Below are 22,082 nucleotides of genomic sequence, written 5' to 3'. Positions count from 1 at the left end.
CAGTCCCCGAATATCGCGTACAAATATGTCGCTGTGTACCCCACGGGTTGACGGGCTCGCTTTCGTCCGCCAGATCGCCTCCCCCTTAGCACGTTGCAGCGCAGCCATCAATAATATCGAATGCATTGAACTAACCCGGCGATGACCTTTTCGGCTGGCAGGTGTTGATCAATTCTGGGCTCGTATGTCGAGCCGGCTCCGCGGAGTTGTCAGCGGATGTGCGGAATATCGAAGCTAACCCTAACCGATGGATCAAACTTTACCCCTGAATTTTGGAGCGCGGTGCGAAATAGACCTTGTACATTCGTGTACACGTATATACCTCTACTACGTGTGTCTCTCGATGTCCTGTACGTGTGTAACAGGCGAAATTTTGCACACCGTTATACACGGGTATATTATGTATATATAGGGTAGGCGTACCGGTGATTCATGAATTTGCCAAAGCTGGTTTCTGCGGCAAACCGACAACTGTCCGACCCGATTGGACGACGCTCAGTTGCTGCTCATCGCTGCCTTCCGAGGGATACACGCCACCGGAGGGGTTCGCAACGTATAATATAGTATCAACCCTCCTCCGATTCATCGGAAATGTACGAGGCTGCCAGGAGATTTCGTACGTGTGGGTGAAGCGTAACGATAGCCGGTTTTTTGCTCTGGAATTTGTTAGGTGGTAAGGGTTTTTATCCTGTCCAAAAATTCGTGCGAATAATCGTTGGACGGTACTCGACCGTTTTGGATACAAAGAGAAAAAGAAAGGTGATGGTGACATCTTGACCCCAACTCGATCCAATCTACCTTTACCTCTAGGCGTAACCGAGGTTAGTTAGTTTACCACCCTGTGTTGCAAGGACGTCGGTCGAGCAAACAAATTTAATTTCACTCAACCACATAACGTTGATAAATGTGATTGTTTACAGAATCGCCATGGTAACCATTCAAATATTTGTTATTCGTTTGACACTCGAACGATTACGATTCCCCCGATGCTGTAGAGCCCTTATTCTTTATTCGTTATTTTTTGCCTTTATCTCCTTTTTTTTTTTTTTATCTCCGTTACCTCCGCTCTTCCTCTCCCTGTTTTCCGACGAATTAGGAGGCGGCGGAATTACCGCAGCGGACTCTGAAAATTTTTCAAACAGATTTCACGGTTACGTGGAAACGATTTGGCTTCGAGAACGACAATTGTCCCGAGCCCCCGTGGCGCGTCGAAAAACAGGAATTGTATCGTTCGATCGTTCGGCCTCGCCGAGACGGACCCGTCGATCGATTAATAGGTACTCCTTAATCTCCGAGAGCTTTCGTCGCTACGTGTTTTGGAAGTTTCACTAATTGCCGGTCTGGAATTGTCCTCGCTACCCGCCGAATGTCCCCAACCCCTCGCCCCTGCCCCGTTTTTATTACAACCGCCCGCGGTATCCCCCGCCGCGCTATCTTTTTCTGACAATGAGTAAACGAAAAATCGAATCTCGTTTAACATTTGGCGCCCGCTGACACGGTACGACGGAAATACACGGCGCGGAATATTTTCCCCCCATAGAAAATGGTTATTTTTAAACAAATAACCGTGAAAAAGAAAAGAAAAACATCGACGTGAGTAGATCTTTAACTGTCTCTCCTCATCTCGTTCCCCGTATCGTCTTCGCCGTGTAACGTCGTAGTTCTCCGATTCGCTGTCAAAACCGATCATCGCGTAGCTCGTTTCTGTACACGTTCGCTTCGCCTTGGATTTTTCTACCTTTTTATCTCCACTCTTTTTTTACTTTATTACCTTCTCGTACATGTTTTCCTCTCATTTTTTCCCATTTTTTTTATTTTCTGCGATGTTCGCGGATCTCGAACAACGAAAGGGATGTACGTACCGCGTTTCTTGTATCTCGTTTCTGCAGAACCGAGAAAAAATAAAGAGAAGAAAAAAGGGGAAAAGTGAGCGAAAACAATCGGAGCACGAAATAAGTCAAGATAGACGGAAGCAGAAAATACTAAAATGTTTATACGTTTCGTGTGCCTACGTACGAAGCTGGGGGCTGGTTGTACATCGAAAATCGTATTTTCGAATACCGCTTATTTTTTATTTTCTCTTTTATTTTACTCCGATTTTTTTTTTTAGGAATGATCTCATGAAATTCGGAACGACCGTCGTTATTTTTCACAAAAGAGAAAAAAAAAAAATTCGCAATTTTGTATAATTATTTGACTCGGCGGTAGGTCATTCGGTTTGGGATTACTTTTTCGTATCTTGTAATCTTTTTTATTCCCTTCTTATTTTATTTTTTTTTTGGCCGATACGTGATTGGAAAAAATCGATCGAGGTAAAAATCCGGTGCTATTGCTGCCGTATATTAAGGAGCGTATCGGTGCAGCTGGAAGTTGGAAGTATCAAATGACAAGTATAAATCTCGCGGAATTCGAGATATATATCTGGTAAGTTATAACATTTGTAATGTGTTATCTAGATCTATATATATATATATATATATATATCTATCGGATAACTCGAGATGTATACAGTGAGGTAACGTTGGCAGATGGTCTAGCGAAAGTTATCCACTTTGTTGGGTAGTAAATCTTCATAATTGAGCTATTAGAATGATGTAAGTCTTCTTAATTCGCAATTAACGGTATAAGGTCTTCGAGTACAGTCTGTATACCGCACGTAATATATGCGTGGAGATATCGCCGTTTGATTATTATACGCGATAACACTTATACCTTACATACTCCAACCGGATACCGCGATTTGATTGTCCCGTTTATCGGCTAAGCGATACCAATCGATGTTAAAATGTTTACCCGTTCGCTCCCCTAAGAACTTGACAACACATTGTGAAAGATTAATTCTATCAACTACGCTGTACCTACAAATTTAACGCTCACGTGACCCTCGACGGTTTAAACACGACGTCGAAATTTCGTCAATTATTTTCCTATCGAAAAAAAAATATCTTTTCTTTCTTCATTCATTTCTCTCTATACTCGTCCCGTATCGCCGCTTTTTCGATAACTTATTCAACGTCGGAGCAATTTTTTTTTCCCTTTCTTGCTCGGTACTAAAAATTCGATACTTCTCGCGCGAAGGGAGGTAGATAACGTCAAGTTGGATGAATTTTTTTTTCGCTCTTTCATCTCTCGCATCGATATTATTGGCGTCTATGGTATATCGCGGTTTGTGACGTGCGAAAGCAATCAGTGTGGGTCGTGGGAAGAGAGGAAAATGAAAAAAAAAAAAATAAGATTACGCGAAAGAAAGATTGAAAAAAAAAAAATGTAAAATCGAAAAAATTCGAACATTCCTGTACTCCGTGTTACGGAACGTCAGACCATGCGCCAGGTCCTGCACCGCCACCTTATCTAAATCGACAAAGGGTTACGTATAGCGAGTCCGGACGTCTATGGGATCGAATAAATTCGGGAGAAAATTTCGAACCAGAGTTCCTCGAAGCTGTGTCTAGGCTATCCCCTTTTCCCATCGACGGTATTACGCCGCCTTGAATATGCAGTTAGAGAAACGTGAGCTAAAATGCTCCGACGTCTACGTGACGTTAGTTTATGTAACATATGTGTCTACACTTTCATACGGCATAAAGGTGGAAAGATCAAGAGAAATATCTGTAAACGTATTCGATCTGCGTCCAAGGTTACCGTTCTGTGTAAATCAGTAAATCTACAGATGGGACGAGATCGAGTCACCCTTTGTTACATCGAATATATGTCTTCGAAGGACAACTTGTAGCTCGGCGAGATCGTGAGACGGGGGTGGAACTTCTGCCGGGGCGAACGTACAAGGAAATCAGTTCGGGAATTTTCGGACCGAAGAAAAGTTGAATTCTATAAAAAAAAACTGTCCTCGTTTCTTTGACTTTTAATATTGGAAGATTCGTAACTGGCGAGTGTTGAAAATTTTCAAGTTACAGAGGCGAACACAGTTTTTCAATAACGCTGATTCCGGCGATAAAACTCCGGTAAAATTGTGACCGTCGAACGAAACGAAATGTCGAAATGAATTTTGCGAAAGAAGCCGGGCGTCTTTCTTGGCAAAACGTATTGGCTCAAAAAAAAAAAAAAAAAAAAAAAAACGCAGGGAAATGAAAAGCGGAGGGAGTATTGAAAATATGAAGTAATCGACTCGAACGGTCTTCCAGAATTCCGATTCCGACGATAAAGCTGCCGTAAATCGGGGAACTGTTGAACCAAAAGAGATACCGAGTTGAATTTCGCGGAAGAACCGCGCCCCGTCTTTTTATTGGACGAAATATATTTTTTCTTTCGCCGCGTAGCGAAAAATCCGAACTGCCAAAAGTTTCGAAAAATATCAAATTACCCATTCGAAGAGTTCGCCGGAATCCCTATGAACTCGAGTAAATCGCTCGTCACTTCCGAATCGTGTGAATCCAGGTACGACGACATGAAAGCTCGGCGGGAAGTTGAATTTCGTCGCCACCCCCAGTCCCTTCCATCGATCCGCTATCGTCCGGAATACGTGTGTAACACAGTTTTACCAGTCCCCCCCGTGTACAGGCCGTGAGTACGTCGTACGTACGGAACATTGTAACGCGAGGATCCCCGTACATCCGGTCTCGCCGACCGTAAAGGTTGAAAGCCGTTCGTTCGATCGGAGGAACGATGTCACGTAATGAGACTGGAAATGCAAACGGAAACAACCCCGCCGACCGCTCGTGCCGCGCTACCCGGATCGGTGCGGTAGCATCCGTCAAACTACGTACGCCGGACGCGATAAACGTGAGCAAACGTACGCTTCAAAGTGCGGAAACACGCGTATTAGACACGTTGAATTATTAACTGACCAACGCGACGGAGGCTACTTCAGTCTATAACGAGACCTCCGCGCGCGGTCAGGTTTTCTCTTACCGTTTGCTACGTGTATCTATGTATGTACATCTGCCTATCCAAATAAATTGAAACAAGTTCGAGGCTTCGGTCCTACGTGCTTTCCGACTGCACACGGTTTTAATATAGAGAGAGAGAGAGAGAGAGAGAGAGAGAGAGAGAGAGAGAGAGAGAGAGAGAGAGAGAGAGAGCGGGGGCGGGCGGTCGACGGGCAATCGGCGCGGAGGGTGATATTGCCACGCGGTATTATATTTACAGAATAAAGTTGTAATTCTCGAGTCAATTCTCACCGGGTATCCGCGAACGAAGGGATGAAACTCGTGAGAGCGTCACATCTCGCACACGAACTCGTTTAATTGCTGTCGTATGCAATAACCCACGCGCGATATTCCGTAGTTATACGTGTGTAAGGTATTGTGTGTACGGAGGTACGTACAAATATTGCATCACCGACGTATACCCGCCCCCTTTGTCTCTCTAAGGTCTCATAGCCGTTATTCTTTGCCATTTCATTTTCTTTCTATTGTTATTTTATTTATTTATTTTTATATATTTTTCCTTTATTTTTCCTGCGCATTGTCGCGGTAGCGAGGAGGTGGTGCTCGTTTCATTTTTAAAAACCTCTGCAATTTTCATTTCGCTTATTATTCCCCTGGATTTCTATTCTACTCTGCATTCCGTTCGTTCTCCTCGATTATTCTCCCTCTCCATCCACCTCCTTTTTTTTGCTTTCACACGCGATATAAAATATACATGCACATGATAAAATTCTAAACGATGAGGTATAAAATTCACGGCAACACCTACACTCCTTTCGCGGCCAAATTATTGCATTTTATACACCTGGAGGTACGCGAAAATTTCCGCACAAGCTACGCGGGAGGGAGAAATTTTCTCACGTTGTGCAGACCTTACACATAATCGGGCCGCGTTGTACACGATTCGCTGAACATTTTTCGCGCGCTCAGAATTTCTTTCTACCCCCCTTCGTTCTTCGTCTCCCTTTTTTTTTTTTTTTTTTTTTCTTTTGCGAGGGGGTAAGAAACCGGAGGAAAGTGATCCCCGGATCCTCTTTATCAGATTACTCTCCTTTTCTCAGCTTCTATTCCTCTACTATTTCCATCTCTTTCGTATTTGAGAATTGAAAGCATGGGATTTTTGCGCGAGATTGCAGCGGAGTAGCGGCCAGAACGATATCATGGGAGATTGAACCTCTCCTTTTCGAAGCTTCGCGTTACACGTACACGTATCGTACATGTATAGATATATATATATATATATTACCTTCGGACGCAAGGACGCAATAAGCGAGGAATCCGTTTGTCACGTAGAGCGTATTACACTGAGTGGGGAAAAAAATTAAACCTGAATCAAGCAGTTTAATTTCTAGAGGGATTTACGAGCCGTTTTACCCCGTCAAGGTTCTCTTTCTCCCCCGCTACGCCCCCTTTTACTTTTTATATAATTATTATATACGTGTACACAACAAACTGCCGCTTGAGCCTGTCGTACACAGACAGTTATCTCGTAGTACCTTCCAACCCCCGACCCCGAACCCCCTCGTTACACCCTCGATACAAACCTTTACTTCGCCAAGAAAAGTACTGCGGACGACACGAACGAGAATAAGAAGAAGAGAAAAAAAAAACGAATATAATAACGATGAAAATTTTGCGAACGATGCGAGTAAAATTTACTTCGACTTTATACTTTCTTTGTTTTTCATTCCTTTTTTTTTTTTTTTCGTTTTTTCTTTTCTTCTCATAATCAGAATTGATGTATTTTTCTCAAATACAAGCGCGACATTCGCATCGTCGTGTAAGTGAATCGTGACGAGTTTTAGAATATTATTCTCCACAAGACCGAAAGAAATAAGGGAGGTTTAAAATCTAACGCGAAATAGTTTCTCAAATTTATTCAGATGGTTTTTGATTTCATTTATTTTTATTTCATCCCTTTTTTTTTTATCGCTGTTTCGACGGTAGTTAGACCGACGAATCCTTGAGGGGGTTGAGAGTAATCAGAACTTTTCCAGTTCCAGATTCGTATTATGTGTATAATACACGTTTCCGCTATACCTATAGGGGCGAGTGGAGCGATGTTTTATACACTCGGCGGTTCCGCGGTTTTCGGATTCGTGCAGCCATGTGATTAACGCGTTAATCGATCGGTAATATTGTTACAAAACTTAGGGCGAGATCCCGCTGTCTTGAAAACGCCGAGAAAACTCCCCTAACCCCGAGCTCCCCTCGACTTTCCGAAGTGAGTAACCGCTACGCTTCGCGAGTTTTAATGACACCGATGAGGCGCAAAGAAAAAAAAAAAACAGAAAAGAAGAAAATTGCGCCGCAAAGTGGAGTTTCATAATTCGATCTTAGTTGATATAATTTTATTATCGCGCGCCGCGACTTTCGACGAGCGCAACACGCGAGCTGACGATGATACTTTGCGTCGCCTCAGCCGCTGCACTCCGTCGCACCACCCCAATTCCTACCAATAATACATCTCAACAATTCCCATCAGATAATCGAATCATACCGCGGCAATTATTTACCTTCCCTCACCTGGTTTCACCTATAAACACACCGTCGTCGTACCGGGGCGAGCGCACGAATTGCGGAACGCCTGGCGTACGGAGGGTGTAACGTGCCTCGATCTAATGTACCGGGCCTAATATAATTTTCCTATACGGTAAACGTGAAACGGCGTTTCTCTTACCGTACAGGGGTAGTTTCTCGCGGGTAAATAACACACTTGCGACGAGAGAAAGATAACTTCGTAACGGTTGAGTGACGCGATAATCGAAAATCTTGAAGCTCGAGTGACGATCCAACCGCTCGTGTGTGTGTGTACCTTCCGACTCTCGGCACCTATACACATTATACGGCGGGACGAGCGAAAGTCAAAAAAAAAAAGAAAAAAAAAAGGATCTCTGCATCGGGCCGCGGTTCGGCGGCCTCGCGAGGTTGAGAGGAAAAATGCGGGCGGAGACACTCGGGAGGCGAAATAAAGGGCGGAAAGAAAAAAGTCAAACATTGAGAAACGTAAATCTTTATCGAGTCGACAATCCGCGAGAAACCGTTCCGAGGAAACTCATTCCGAACTGGTATTCCTTCTCACGCCGAAATGACAACGTTACCGCCTTTCTTTTCCGCCCGTTATACTTTGGAAGCAAATGACGACGAAGCGAAACCCGAAATACCTGTGAAAAATCAAGTTTTCGGACACCTTTCGTTTCACGTACGTCGGACATTTATTTATGATCGAATTCCTCAAGTCAGTCGGTTCGAAAAATATGCGACGGGGCTTGATTCGGGTCTTTTTATTTTTATTTTATTTTTTTATTTTTCACCGAGATGCCCGAGGCTCCTTCGATTTTCCATGCAAAGCCCGGCACGTGCGCTTTGAATTAATCTGAGGAACTGTCAAGCTTTTAGCCGTCACGGTAGCTGCCGACTTCGCCCTTTTTTCAACCCCCCCTTCCTCCCTCTCCTTATTTCCTTGACTTATGAAGGAAACGAATTCCGGAAGCAAAAATCGCTCTTCGTACACCTCTGCGGACTCATCGCACGCGTCACGCGAACATGTTATATTTAGGTGTAGGGTTCGTGTACACGGGTATGGGTTACGTAGAAACTGCTGCAATTTATCTTTTTCCGTTTCTGCCGAGTATTTTCTCCGCGAATTCGTCACTCGTGAAATGAAGATTTCGGGTGTACAGGGTGTACATCGCGCTGAGGTGTGAGGGTTTACGCTCAGCCAAAAGTATACGGTGAAAATACGTAGCGTCACGTGCCGAATTCTAAATTCCTTTTCAAGTTATACCTACGCAACGTTGAAAAATATACATGTACGTAGCTTGCTGTGGGCTATCGCCTGTCCCAAAGTCGGGCGTCAACCTTTGAGAATTTGAAACGAGCCCCGGCGCACACCTGTCGGGAAGGGTGAGTCCCTGGGATCGAAGGCTACAGTAATATTCTCAAAATAGAGGGGAAAAAAGGGTGAAAAGGAAAGCGAGAGCGAGGGAGAGAAGGTGAAATAAAAAAGAAGAAAAAAAAAAAGGAGAGGAGAGGAGAGGAGCGTAGGAAAAGGGGAAACGTGGAAGGTGATAACTCATGCCAAATTAGAAATACTATACCTCGCGTACTTCGAGGGCGCGATGTGATTCACATAAACTAACAACGCGTCTCCGACCCTCCGTGCTCCCCGTGTGTATCCCTACGGATATTTGTATAAAAACGATATCGACTCTACAAAGGGCTCTGAGCGGGAATATATGTTACAATAGATACGTACGTTGGTGAAACCGGAAGTTTGGCTCACCTCTCTCTCTCTCAACCTCCTCAACCTCAACCTCGCGAAACGGTTACGATTATAGATACAGTTATACATGTCCGTCTGGCGGGGACCGATACCTCGATCCGGACTAATATAACCCATAACGTTACATCCTACGACGATCCGAGGCACAAGGGCTGCATAACAAAAAGTAGATGACTCGGCCGCTCTGCCGTTTCTCTTCTACTTTTTGGCAACTTCCCTGTACGTTACGGCGTGCACGGTGGTCCCTATGTACCCTGTGTTTCAAAGGTATGTCCGACGGGCAACCGGACACACCGCAGTGCGAACGCTGGGACACACGGTATCCACATGAAAACGGAGTAAATAATCTCGATTAATCTCAAACGATTGCTCGCTTACTCGCTTACTTCGAAAACCGGATGCTCCGGAATATCGGGGAAGAATAGACGGCGGTTGTTGTGCAACGGTTCGGAAAAGAAAAACAAAAAGGGGAAATGAGAAAAAATCTATAATTCCTGCGAAAAGTCTGTGGACTTATTACGACGGGGTGGGGGGATGAACTTATCTTTAACATCAAAGCTCGTATCCCCATTATGGTCCGGAACTTGTACGAGATGTATTTTTTCACGAGTAACCGATCGGGCGCAGGTAGTCAAAGACATTTCGAACTTTTTTAACAAATTTGATGTTTCGATATTTTTTTTATTCATTTAATATCACGTTCGCTTGTGTTTGCCGAAGAGATTGATCGACGATAAAGCTTATGGAAATGGAAAGTGGATGAGAAAAAACGAATAACGAATAAATATACGTCCCAATTTGTAGGACTGCAATTTTTTCCCCCCCCCCCCCCCCTTGCACGGGACAAAGAGAACGAATCTCCAAAGTTTCCACGGTTCAATTCTCGCGGGATATAAATGACAGCGATAATCCTCGATCAACAACTCCGGTCTATCGATCCACGGTGTTGCGTTGTATGGGTAATTCAGTGTACGGGAGGCTGGATTATTCTTTGGTTATTTTTTCATTTCATACACTTCTCTTTTTCTATCTTCTAACCCGCTGGCTGTTTGTTTTCGCGTGATACTCGCCTATTAGCTATTCATTCTGTTCCCTGCTCACGTAGGACTCTCTATTTTACTTCCATAAGCTATCTCTTTTATTACTATCGATTTGATCAGCTCGAGTTGACACAGTCCTCCTACTTCTCCACTTGCAAAAAAAAAAAAAAAATAAAAACCAGAGAGAGAACAAAAAACCGACGCCCAGCTATACGACGTCCCCTCGGCCAATTTTCCGTCAACCTTGTACTTGAGAACCAGAACGATGAAGAGCTCGAAAATTTACACGACGAGAGTGGAAAAAAAGCAGAAAATAGATTCTGATGCGAAAATATTCAGGAACGGGAGAAATTGCATAGCGCGCGTTTTTTTCCAAACTTTTACAACGACAACGGAAACGCGCGAGAAAATTAAATCTCCGTTAATTGACCGGAATCGCTTTTTTCCAAAAAACGAAGAGCGCTCCGTGCGAAACATCTACGCCGGAGTGTTCCAACGCACTCTACGGAAAATCTGTCAGTGATTCGGAACGTCGCTGCCAGACGTTTCCCGTTCAACTCATTTGATTTGAAACTTCAAAGTGCAGTTGAAACTGAAAGAGGACTCGACTTAAGGGTATGATTATTCGAATCGTAATTGCGTTTGGTAGTTAACGGTAGTTACGCAGCGCGAAATGTATAGAGTTCGATACAGATATTTCGCGGAGTGGAAGGGAAAGAGCTAAAAAACCGAGAATAATTTTTTTTCTAACGAACGAATCGATGAAAACCGTCCTTTGGAATAGCGATATGAAGAATATATCGTCGACAGTGTAAATTCGAACTTTTTCAACGTGGTGTAAAATTGAAAAATATATTTCAACGTTGAGCGCAGATCGGGATGAGAATGAAAAATCCATCAGCGTGTGCCTCGCATAATTTTCTCCCATAAACTCACGTTACGTGCAAGTTTTTCGAGGGGGTTAACTTCTTCTCCTTCTTCTTCTCATTCACACGTCGAGAAATTATACGATAAACTTGAAAAAGAGACGGTAAGAAATCGGAGGAGGGGAAGGAGAGAAAAAAATCTCTCATTCAATCGTAAGGAATATATATGAAAGTCGGATTTTGTTATCGATACTTGGGCGAGCGATTGATTTTTCAAATTTTATTCAACGGCGTAAGACGTTCTTTATGATTCAATTCCATCGGCTTCCATTAATCTTCTCGTCGGAATCGCACTCGTCCCGGAAACACTCGGCGAAGTTGTAATACACGTTAAACGGGAGTCTCTAAATCTGTTTCGTCCCGAACCGGAGTGCAGCTCCTAAACTGATTGGATTTTATAATTCCCCCGTTAGTTTCGAGACCCCCTTTGGATCTCCGGGTGCAATATCGTTATTATGTGGTACGCGAGGCGATCTCGGAGTTGCATTAGCATCGTGTAAAATGAGGATCCTCCGCGAATTTGACGCTTGTATACCGTCGCCCGTTGGCTAGGTCGCCGAGTAAAACGTCGCCTCGTTGTACCGAAGGAGTCCTTCAGACATCCCTAATTGTCTTATTAGCGTAGGTGACGTCGGAACAAATTCCCATTAGACAAAACGACACCGACGGGGCTAACCGAGGATTGCATTAGCCGCTAGTCCGACCTTTCGTTCCGTCTCCGATCGGCGAACGACGACCACCACCCGGTCGCCGTGCGTCACACACGCGTTCGTTCCGTTATTATAAAGTTCCAGGATAGTTCGTACGCGTCCAAGCCGCACAGGCGGTTCTATGGATTTCGATAACTCCGAGCGGAGGACGATAATAACGGGGCTATCGGTATAGGAGAACCGGGGGGAGGTACGAGGGATGGAAAAGAAGTTCTTTGTGACGGAGAAACGATGACGATTATTGCGTAACGTAAATTGGCTACCTATACGAGGCGCGTTCGCGTATTCGTGCGGGGGGTTTTCCTCCCCGTCGGAGCACACATCGCTCCGGGACGAAAAATGTTCGCGGATAACGTGATCGCGATGCCGATTCGATAGAATTCGCGAGTCCGCCACTTCAATTTCGCCTCTTTGTCGCGGCGCGATACTCCGACCAACGGACGAATCGAAGTCAGTCGTCGGAACTGCAGCCTGGACGTAATGACGCTCGTTTCAACTACGGGGGTAGAGTATATTTGCCCCTAACATCCTCGTTACAGGGATGAACGTCGCTTCTCCTATATTTCCTCAATTTTTCTCCTCCCTACCCCCCTACCGTTCGCTGGGCGAATATAACGCGGTAAGGTACACGCGACGACGTATGGGAGAAAATTGTATCTTGAACGATCGTTTTATTCGCCGTTGCACCGGAGACCATCATCGCATATTACGGATCCGAACGTATTTGATGTATAAAACGGTGGATAACTGTATACCCATCCCCGTACCACGTACAGAGATACGTACAATTTCGAAAAATATAAAAGCGCAGAGAGCAGAAATATCACATGTGTCTACGCAAGCATGGGGAGAAGATACCTGGCGATGGTGATATGGGAATGGGTCGAGTAGCGGGGTGGGGGGGAGGGAGGGAGGGATGACGAGACGGGGGTAAAGTGTAACCATGGGTATGCAGGTCATGGCGCATGTCAAAGCGGCGAGGGTGCGGCAGCTGCCGTGCTGGCCGCCGAACAGGGCGGGGATCTCCCGAGTAGGTTTCGCATTCAATCAAACAGAATCGCATCAATAAAATCTCGTCGGGCGTTGAACATCGAACAGCTAAGAAAAGGACGACCGGCTATCGTCCGTACGCGCGCGTACCTATAACCACGCAAATATCTCACCGTACACGGTTACACGTATGTGTATGTATGTATGCATGTAACGTGTATACACAAAAGGAACAAGAAGATTGTACTCTTCTTAAAGTTTATCTCATTTGCAAAGTGCCAGGAGTCGCGGCCTGACCCCAAAGCCAGAACGTGCTCTGAATCATATTAGCGGGCCAACAGCTGTTTCCACGAGACACCAACCCCGCGCTCCTTCTTCTATACTTTGCCCTCGAACATCGCGCCGAACCCACCCCCGTCTAGTTTCACCTTTATCAGCTCCCTCCCTCCCCTCCCCTCCCCCTACATTCTATAGACGTAACGACTACATCGTCTCCGTCGCCTCCGAATTCTTTGAAATTAAGGGACGTCGTCGTATGACCCGTACTCCGCGCCGTGTAATTTAAGGGAGGGATCGAGATATGCCCGGCCAAGATAACGATAGAGATCTTTCGTGGAATTATTACGTCACAAAGCGGGAGCCCGGTTCCAGGGGCAACTCGTACGCATCCCTTAGGTTATTGTACGTATAGAGCGGCTACGGGGCGCGATAAGGTGAGAACGAGGAGAGGGTCGAGCGCCACGCTGCCCGCCAGGAAGCCATGACAGCCGGCGCGCCGAGCCGCACAACGAACGGAACGAAACGGAACAGAGAGAGAGAGAGAGAGAGAGAGAGGGTCGCCGCTCTCGGGGTCCTTGAGAAAAAGAAAAGCGTGCCGTCGCGCGAGTCCTTTGCACCCCCGTGTGCCGCCGCTAGGTATACCCAACCTTTGGCCGTATACCTCGGTATTGTCACGACTTTACCCCGGCCGTACCTGCGCTACCGCTTGTAACGTGAATTATCGCGCGACCGGACATTTATAGAAATTTTCGTCAAATTTATGTCACCGCGCGTATCCGCAGGCGATAAATTTCGTCCAAATTAGGCGTACGAACGGACGGAGGAGTTCGCCCACTCGGTGCTAGATGCAACCCGCGAGTTTCGGTCGACGTTATAATTAGCGGATCGTACGGTCGAAAAAAAAAACCCACCCCCGTCTTAACGCGTGGGCAATCAATCACCGGGGCTTCTGACAACTAAAAAGCACAAATGCAAATTTATTTAGACCAGCCAGATATAAGCGCGGGTGTGTATATATACATATAATAGAGGTACACGCGTATTTCGCGTATATCGTGTACAACTTGCGGCACTTCGTTCCTAATGCTAATATTAGGGTATAAGCCATCTATACGTGCAACGGCCCTAAGGGGTGTTATGTACAACGGTGTACGTTACATACGCGGTCAAACAGAAATCGTTGCTCGCTCAAATCAACCCCTCTTTGAGCAATTTATTTTTAGTTTTTCGTTATCCGCCTTTCCGTCTCTGCTTCTGCTTTTTTCATTTTTTTTTTTTTTTTTTTTTTTTTCTCCCCATTTTATTTTCACGCTCTTTTCACACTGCGAAACACTCGGTCGTCTACTCGGCGGACGTGAAACATCGACACGTTATTCACTAATTACTGTTATTACTGTACAACGACGACAAACTCGTAGGTCAAACGGCTCTTTCAACCCCCCCCCCCCGAAGCGTTACGAAGGGAAATATTATCGGACCTTTATAAACTCCTGTTTTGTTACGATTTCGTCTACGTAATACATCGACGGGTGTATAGAACCGTCGATCGAACGACCAAGTTTTAGTTACGGGAAACCGTGCGTTCCGGAAGTAAACGCGAAGGGAAAAATTAATCGAATACAGAGGAAAGAAAAACCAGAGGAAAAAGTTGAAAGAAAAATTTTCACATCAAAGCGGTTGCTACAACATAAACGAACTGAACGAATGGCGTTAGTTGTACACATATGATGAGCTTTACAATTTTTACCTTATCTCCTCGCGTTCGTTTTTTGTATTTCCTCTGTTTTTTTGTTTTTTCGTTTTTTTTCGTTTTTTTTCTTTTTTACATAAACGGTGCACCGCGTCTCCTCTTCACCGGGTTTTAATCAAACGGACCATCGGGTAGGAGGCGTTAAATGTAACAACGAACAACGGTGCGGCGAGTCGTCGTGGACGTCGTCGCAGGTGTCATGACGATGGCAACAAAGAGAAAAGGGCGCCGACGGTAGCGGAATAGGTTCGTGAGGTACGGGGCAGAATGTGGCACGGTACACTGTGCTGGGATGCGGGAGTCACTGGGCGTCTGTGAGCGTCACGACGCCACATATTTGCAACGGGGCGTCGCGACGCATGCGCTTATCAAAAACGGAGCACAAGAACGGGCAGCCAGCGATCAGAAAAGCAGCATCTGCATCGAAGAAAACTTGCCCAACAACACGCTGTAAATTTTATTATCATCCGTACAAAGATAACCCAATTTATTCTACATCTGTTAACCGGGCTGAATCACGGAACGATCCACACCGCGCAATATCGTTTTCAGACCTTGGTTCGTAAGCACGGGGAAATTTCGAAATACCGCTCGAACGGTAGCGAAGCGCTACGGGAAATCCAATACCCCCAATCAATATTCACCTAGCAGCTCTTGACTTATCCGCGGGAACGCCAGACGCCAATTTCATTTAACGAATAAAGAAAATATGTGCTCTGCGAAATGGCGAAAAAATCATTTTCGCCAGGGGATGAAATAAATCGATGGCACTTGGAGAGCACGCTGACGAAATCCAACGGCGACGACGGGTCAATCGGTGTAACGCGAGTTTCGGAACGTCGCGACGACCCTGAACTTGTCGATAGGGGTTGCCGGATTGTTGAATTGTTCCCAGTTATATCGCATGATCAACTATAACCACGTGGTGGTTTTAGCCGGTTAAAATTTCGATCGTCTGGGTCATCGCCGAGTCGCCCCGACGACGACTTCGGATGTTCCCGGCACGTGCGGTGCGGCTTAAGGGATGCTTCAAAACTTACCGCGAGGGCTGCGAGGACGATCCCCTATAAAAGCCCCCCCGCCTCGCTCACCTCCGTAGCCTTTTGCTCCTCTCGCTGCCAACCCCTGCCGAAGCTACTGCGGGGGCGGAGTGGCTAACCGTCGATAATAAACTGGATGAGAATACTCCGGTTTATCAAACAACAGGTACGGGGCAATCTCGCTAATAATATATCGATCATCGTTTCGAAAGAACGTAGCGTGCGAATCGCGGAGATGCGGTGAAAAAAAAAAAGGAAAAGATTAAGAAGAAGAAGAAGAAGAAGAAGAAGAAGGGAAAGAACCATATTATTCACGATGATTCCGCGTGAGCTATTTTTGAAATCACCACATTGGCCACGTGTTAACGCGTTTCGACAATTAGGCGATATTTATTTGTCGGACGTTGAAATATAACCACGAAATTTTCACGAGACGGACGATATTTTCATCGGTGAATTTATGTCTTCCAATGCTTTTTATTTATTTATATTATTTATTTTTCCTTCGGTCTGTATTCGTTCCACATGGAATCTAAAACGTTCCCTGAAACGTTCACGTACACCTTATATAACGCGAGCGGTATAGACGTATATATAACGTATTCATACTCCATGGAAACGAGTGTACGGTAGGTAGGTGTACCCCACGGTATAAAATTTTATACAATTTTACCGAGCAAATATAACCACGGCGCGACAGAGAAATGGAAATTTAGAATACCAGCTGTGGAGTGGAAATGCAATTCTATTTTTTTCTTCTACTCCTTCTTTTTAATCCCTGCAATATTAATACGGCTACGAAGCGAAGCGTTACCTGCACACCGGTACGTGGTGTGTGTGTCCTTTATTTAATTTTAATGGCCATGTACCGAACGTGTCTAATTACAGATTGAACCGCAAATTTTATTTGCTCAATAGTGCAGCACCCTCAATTATCCATCGTCTCATCGCTTTTCTATAGCTACTCGATTACGCGTTTGAATAATCCACTTTAGGACTCTTTTTTCTCCGCCGCTACACCGCCGCAGACATGAAAAAGGAGGACCTCCGCAGCGGGATGAAAATTGCCCTCGGGAATCTCAATCGTCCGAATGAATTGAAAACTTGATTTTATCGTACGGACAGTCGGGTAATGCGCGCGTTCAAACGTTGCCTTGCATAAAACATCGCTGAATACACAACGAAATCTTGTATACAACGCGGTGATCGTAACCAGCGCGAATTCTGACGGGTGATACTCTCGTCGTCGTCGTCGTCGTCGTCGTCGTCGTCGACGTCGACGTAGTCCCGCTAACACCGCGCCACGCGAAACCGAACCGCTCGATATGGGAATATAAAGCGAGGCGTTGTAGACTTCTCGCCCTCCCCCGAAATTGCCCTCCTCGTCGTACGAACTCTCATATCGCTTCCAAAGGTGTTCGCGGACGCGTAAATTGTATCGGTCGACGGCTCCGTTACGAGTGGACGATTTTTTCCTACTCCTATTTCAACGCCAAATCCGTCGGTCGGTTGGTTTTCAGCGATCCCGTTCACCCCGGTAGTCCAGGTGGCCGATTTTAATTTCCAATTGACTCGAAGTCGTTCGGAAAACGTCGTTATTATTGACGAACGTGGTGACGTGTGAAAGTTACCACCGTAACGTGTATGAATATTTCCGACGTTAAAATCCGATATTTCTCATCGCGCTTTCTTTCCGCGCCGCACGTGTATCGCGTTGGTTCTACGAGATAAAGAACGAGAACTTTGAAACTTTTTGAACGTCTTTTTTTTGCAGACGCGTATGCAGGGCATGTACTCCGCCACTTAACTACCCCTTCAGAGTATAGGAGGAGGAGGTCAAGGAGCTGGAATTTTTCATTCCATCGTACATTATTTTGTTTCGTACATATTAACTTGCTTCACTTACTTTCATTTTTAATTATTTCGTCCAGTTTTCTCTACTATCTTATTTTTGCGCTAGTCGTCGACTTGTTTTTTCCCCCCCTTGTTGCTACGTTCGCGGAGCTTATTTCTTCCCCGTTTTCTAGATGATTCGTTTTTTTCTTTTTTTCTCCACTTCTTCCTTTGCTTTCTCTTTTTCTTGTCTATTCTTCGTTTTTTGCCCTTAACTTTTTTTTTCTTCTTCTTCTTCTTCTTCTCTACCCTCTTTCTTCCATTCTTTTTTACCCGGCCCTCTCTCTCGCTCTCTCCCTTTCTTACTTTTCTCCGTTACACTCCGGTTTCCCCAAGGAATCTCGATGCTTATCCACCCGTGTGCAATCCACGCGTTAGAGCTGTCCAGCCTGGAATTTATATTGCATGTTTTATATTCGTTCAGGGGCTAAGAAGCCCAACTCCTTTCGCAGGTTACGTCGGGACCACCGTAAAGATCGCGTTACACTACATAGAAATCATTAACGAAACGAGCTTCGCAGTTTTTTTTTTTTTTCTTCTCTCCTCCATTCTTCCATCTCCTCGATTATCATTGTTTCATTTTATTCACTTATCTATTTATTTTCAACGTGGGAGTTTACGGCGACGTATACGATTCAGCCGGGAGAATGATTTCAACCGTTCTTTTTTTTTTGCAAGTTTCAATTCTTTCGAAGACACGTAGAACGGACGGAGTTCGACGAGTATTATTTTTTGTCCCTCGTACACCGGCGTACTATTTGCAGAATTTCCGATTAATCGCCGGATGTCGGGAGTTATCACATTCCCGCGAGGTTGAGGGATCATTACTTGCCTCCGAGACGATGAAAATAAGAGCGTAATGTCGCTCGACGAACGAGTACGAATCGTAAACCGAGGAAAATTAGCCTCCGGCTTTACGCACAACGTTAGCTAGGCGCACTCTATACCGCATATTCGTGTCACACGATATTATATTCGCCAAAATTCTGAACGTACGAACAACCACCCCGTGCCACGAGCCCTTCTCTCCTACGCTTGATGTGTAGTGGGTGGAAAAGTGGAAAAAAAAAAACAAAAAAAAACCAAGACAATTCGCGCAAGTGACTTTTATCGAATCAAAACCTCGCGCTTTTCAGCAATTAATTCTGAGTTTACGACGTGACTTAGTGCCGTAGCGATTTTGCTAAAAAATTCCAAAATATATCGAGGACACGTGGATGTTATTTTCGAATATAGAACGCTTCCCCCCCTGACTTTCGTGGTAGTAATTGTAATTTATTCCAACTAAGATTAGTTTTTGTCCCGTTTCAATCCCTGGCGGAGGATAGCAAGCTTTTGAATAGCCGACGTTATGGGAGATACTAATTAAAAATTGCGCGACTAAATCTACCCGTTGGAGCAGACGATCAGTTAGCCTTGACATTAAGGCGAGGACATTAATTTATCATTAAGGTACACCACCCCCGTCCCCCCCGTCCCCCCCAGCACCCAACGCCGACCGTACACGCGTAGGTTCCTCACTATGGGATATCGCGCAACCCGCGATTCTCTTCTGGGCTGATACGCTAAGCTACCGCCTTTTTTGTCTTCACTTTGTTTTTTTTTTTTTTTCTTTCTACGCTCCATTTTATTTTTCATCCAACCGTCTCACTTTTGCCACGCAACCCTCCTCTACCCGCGACCTTTACTCCCGTGAAATTTTAAAGGAGAGCAGAATCTCGTGATTCAAATTGATATTCGCGTGTATGCACAACGATTTTCAACCCTTGGATATTTTTTCCGACATCTCGTTAGACGAGACGAAGATGACACCGTCAAAGAAAATTTTCCTCCCGTATTACCAGCGACGTATCACGCCTTCCCTATTTCCTTGTTACTCGATGGCAGATTACTACAGTAGCTGGATATAGAAAGTCACGCTTTTTCTCCGCTCGGCATGCTGCAGAAGGTAATTACCGCAGTGGAGCTGGATGAGGTTATTTACTCGGATACTCTGGCGGCAGTTCTTCTCGCTCATCTTCTTTCTCCTCTTCTTATTGTTAGGGGATTCTACAAAAGCAAAAACTACGGTGGAAAAGGAAAATAAGTAAAATAGAAACACCTCGAATGCAGGTGTACCCGGTATACCTATGTACCCCTCGTTTTATCCCGCGAGTAGCGCTCCGGTTCGATATAGAGGATGGATGTGTTACAGCTATGTAATACGGAGCAGCGAGTGAATACAATTTATTATATATATTTACATAATTCAAACACTGGCACAGCGAACACGCTCCACATCCCACTAGCAATTCGTTGATGACGCTCTGCATTCTCTTATTAAATTTTCCTTTTTCTCGCCGACGCTCGCGTTGTTCCATTTTTTCAATGACTCGAAGGCCTGAACGGTGTACCTACCTCGTTTCTTTGTATTCGTTCGCTAGAACAGAGGAAATTCGTCGGAGCGCATAGGCGGAAACTTGGCGGGGTTTACGGTCGAGGTAGCTAAACTCGTTAGAGAGTAGGTAACACTTGACCCAAGAAATACCACCCAATGCTGTTAAAATCAAGTTTTGCGCAATCGATCAAGTTCAACCCACCGCGAATGACTCACGCCCCGAGTCCCCCCACACCACCCCGTTACACTCGAAGCTCTACCCCGTACTTTACACGCGTCTAGATAAAAGCGCGCGTGTACATGTAGATAGAACGGCAATACCGCTTCGCACAGGTGTATATATACCAGCTGTAACTCTTTCTTTACCCTGCAACCGCCCCTGCGAACCCCAAGACCGCTACACGGGCGAATACGACACGCGAAAACCAGCTACGCGAGTTACTCCGGATTCCTGTCCGTTCGGAGATTTACCGCATCCGTCTTCCACCTATTTTGACCTCCGCTGCGGAGTACGTCGATTAAAAAACGAACAATACGTTCTCGATTTATGGCACGAAGTTTGAAGAATTGTTTCCCGAGTAGACGTCAAAAATTTTTCATTCGCTCGGTCGTTGTAACTCTTTCTCTCTTATTTACTGAAATCCGAAAGTGTCGGAGACGAGAGAGCGTCGAGGTATAAAATCTATGCAGACGTTGGAACGCGGTGCGGGGGCGGAAACTCTATACGTGTGTGTGTACAATAGGTGTAGCTGTTCTATATGCGGAGTTTCAGGTGGAGGCAGGGCTTCGTTTTGTGTATAAGGCGTACCTGCGGTATGTAACGTATAACCCCGTGTACTCGTAACCTGCGCGGCGCACGGGTTTCAAATCTATTCTGAAATACGGTTGTTACTTACCCCGGCACTAGCTGGATGCGCGCGTGCGGTGTACAAGATCTACGGTTATTATAACGTATACCGTACGCCGGTCTGCTATACATATCTTTGACAATGCCTATGGCCCGGCTATACCTCGATATGCATACGCAATATCCGACGACGACGACGAGGACGACGACGACGTCGAAGGGGTGGGTTTCGCTTATATTTCCAGACGTCACGTTGCACGAGATCGACTGATTGCACGACTACGCCCTCCTAGGTATTACCTACGTAGCTTCATACCCTCTACCTGTGCACGTACTCCTGGCTGATTACGTAGCTCGTCGATGCGCGGATACGTGTACGATATTTCTCACTCGTACGCAGTAGCGGATTTCGCAAGAGTAACGCGCCCCTTGTGGAACACACGAGGTAAAGATTTTAATGAGAAATGCAATGGACGTACACCGGAGTCGATGTTACGCGAGCGACAGGGTTGTGTGGGTGTTATCCGGGGTAGTTTTGGGAGTAACGGTGGCGGGATCGGAGACAGTCTAAAGCCGGTTGAAAGATATCAAGGGGTAGGCGTTGGTCCGACCCCCCCTTCCCACTGGAATAAGATAAGGTTTTAGCTTTCGGTAAACCGCAAATTAATCGATAGGCGTTGACTTAATTAACGTATTTTGGGAGACCGCGTTCGGTGTTACCCGTTTACCTACCATCTCGCCAGTTTCCAGTCGTCCCACTGTATCCTAATTCATCGAGATAAAGCTCCGGTATATATATTTACAGCTTAGACGCGCGATCATTAATTCCGTTGAGATTTTCACTACAATCGCAATGATTGATCCACGGAAACCTTCGCATTCGAACGAGTCGGACGATCGGAAATAAATATTCGCGCGGGACGATGTTGTTTGAATTTTTCATCCGATAACTTTCGCCAGTTTTTTCTATTTTTTCCCCATCCCTGCCGAGGCTAAATTAAATTCCGCCAGCGAATACGTAGCGAATAAAAGTGAGAAAATCATGCAGCTATCGCGACC

General features: G+C 45.4%; 1 protein-coding gene across 2 annotated transcripts in view; it reads right to left on the bottom strand.

Annotated features, from left to right (window-relative positions):
- The window catches only part of LOC105688748 (somatostatin receptor type 2-like), a 28,698-nt gene extending 13,508 nt beyond the window's left edge, over nt 1–15,190 (bottom strand). Inside the window, exon 1 of one of the 2 annotated variants that reach the window (XM_012405272.3) lies at nt 14,864–15,190. The gene's annotated coding sequence lies outside the window, so the exon portion shown is untranslated. Of the gene's footprint in view, nt 1–423; nt 1,023–14,863 lie in introns of those variants that run through there. The other variant, XM_048654451.1, reaches the window with a different exon arrangement.
- Nucleotides 15,191–22,082: the final 6,892 nt, after the last annotated feature.

The sequence above is a fragment of the Athalia rosae genome, chromosome 4 (assembly GCF_917208135.1).
Source record: "Athalia rosae chromosome 4, iyAthRosa1.1, whole genome shotgun sequence".
Classification (NCBI taxonomy): domain Eukaryota; kingdom Metazoa; phylum Arthropoda; class Insecta; order Hymenoptera; family Athaliidae; genus Athalia; species Athalia rosae.
Note: the sequence above shows the minus strand (reverse complement) of the source record. Positions and strands in the feature narration are given on the sequence as shown.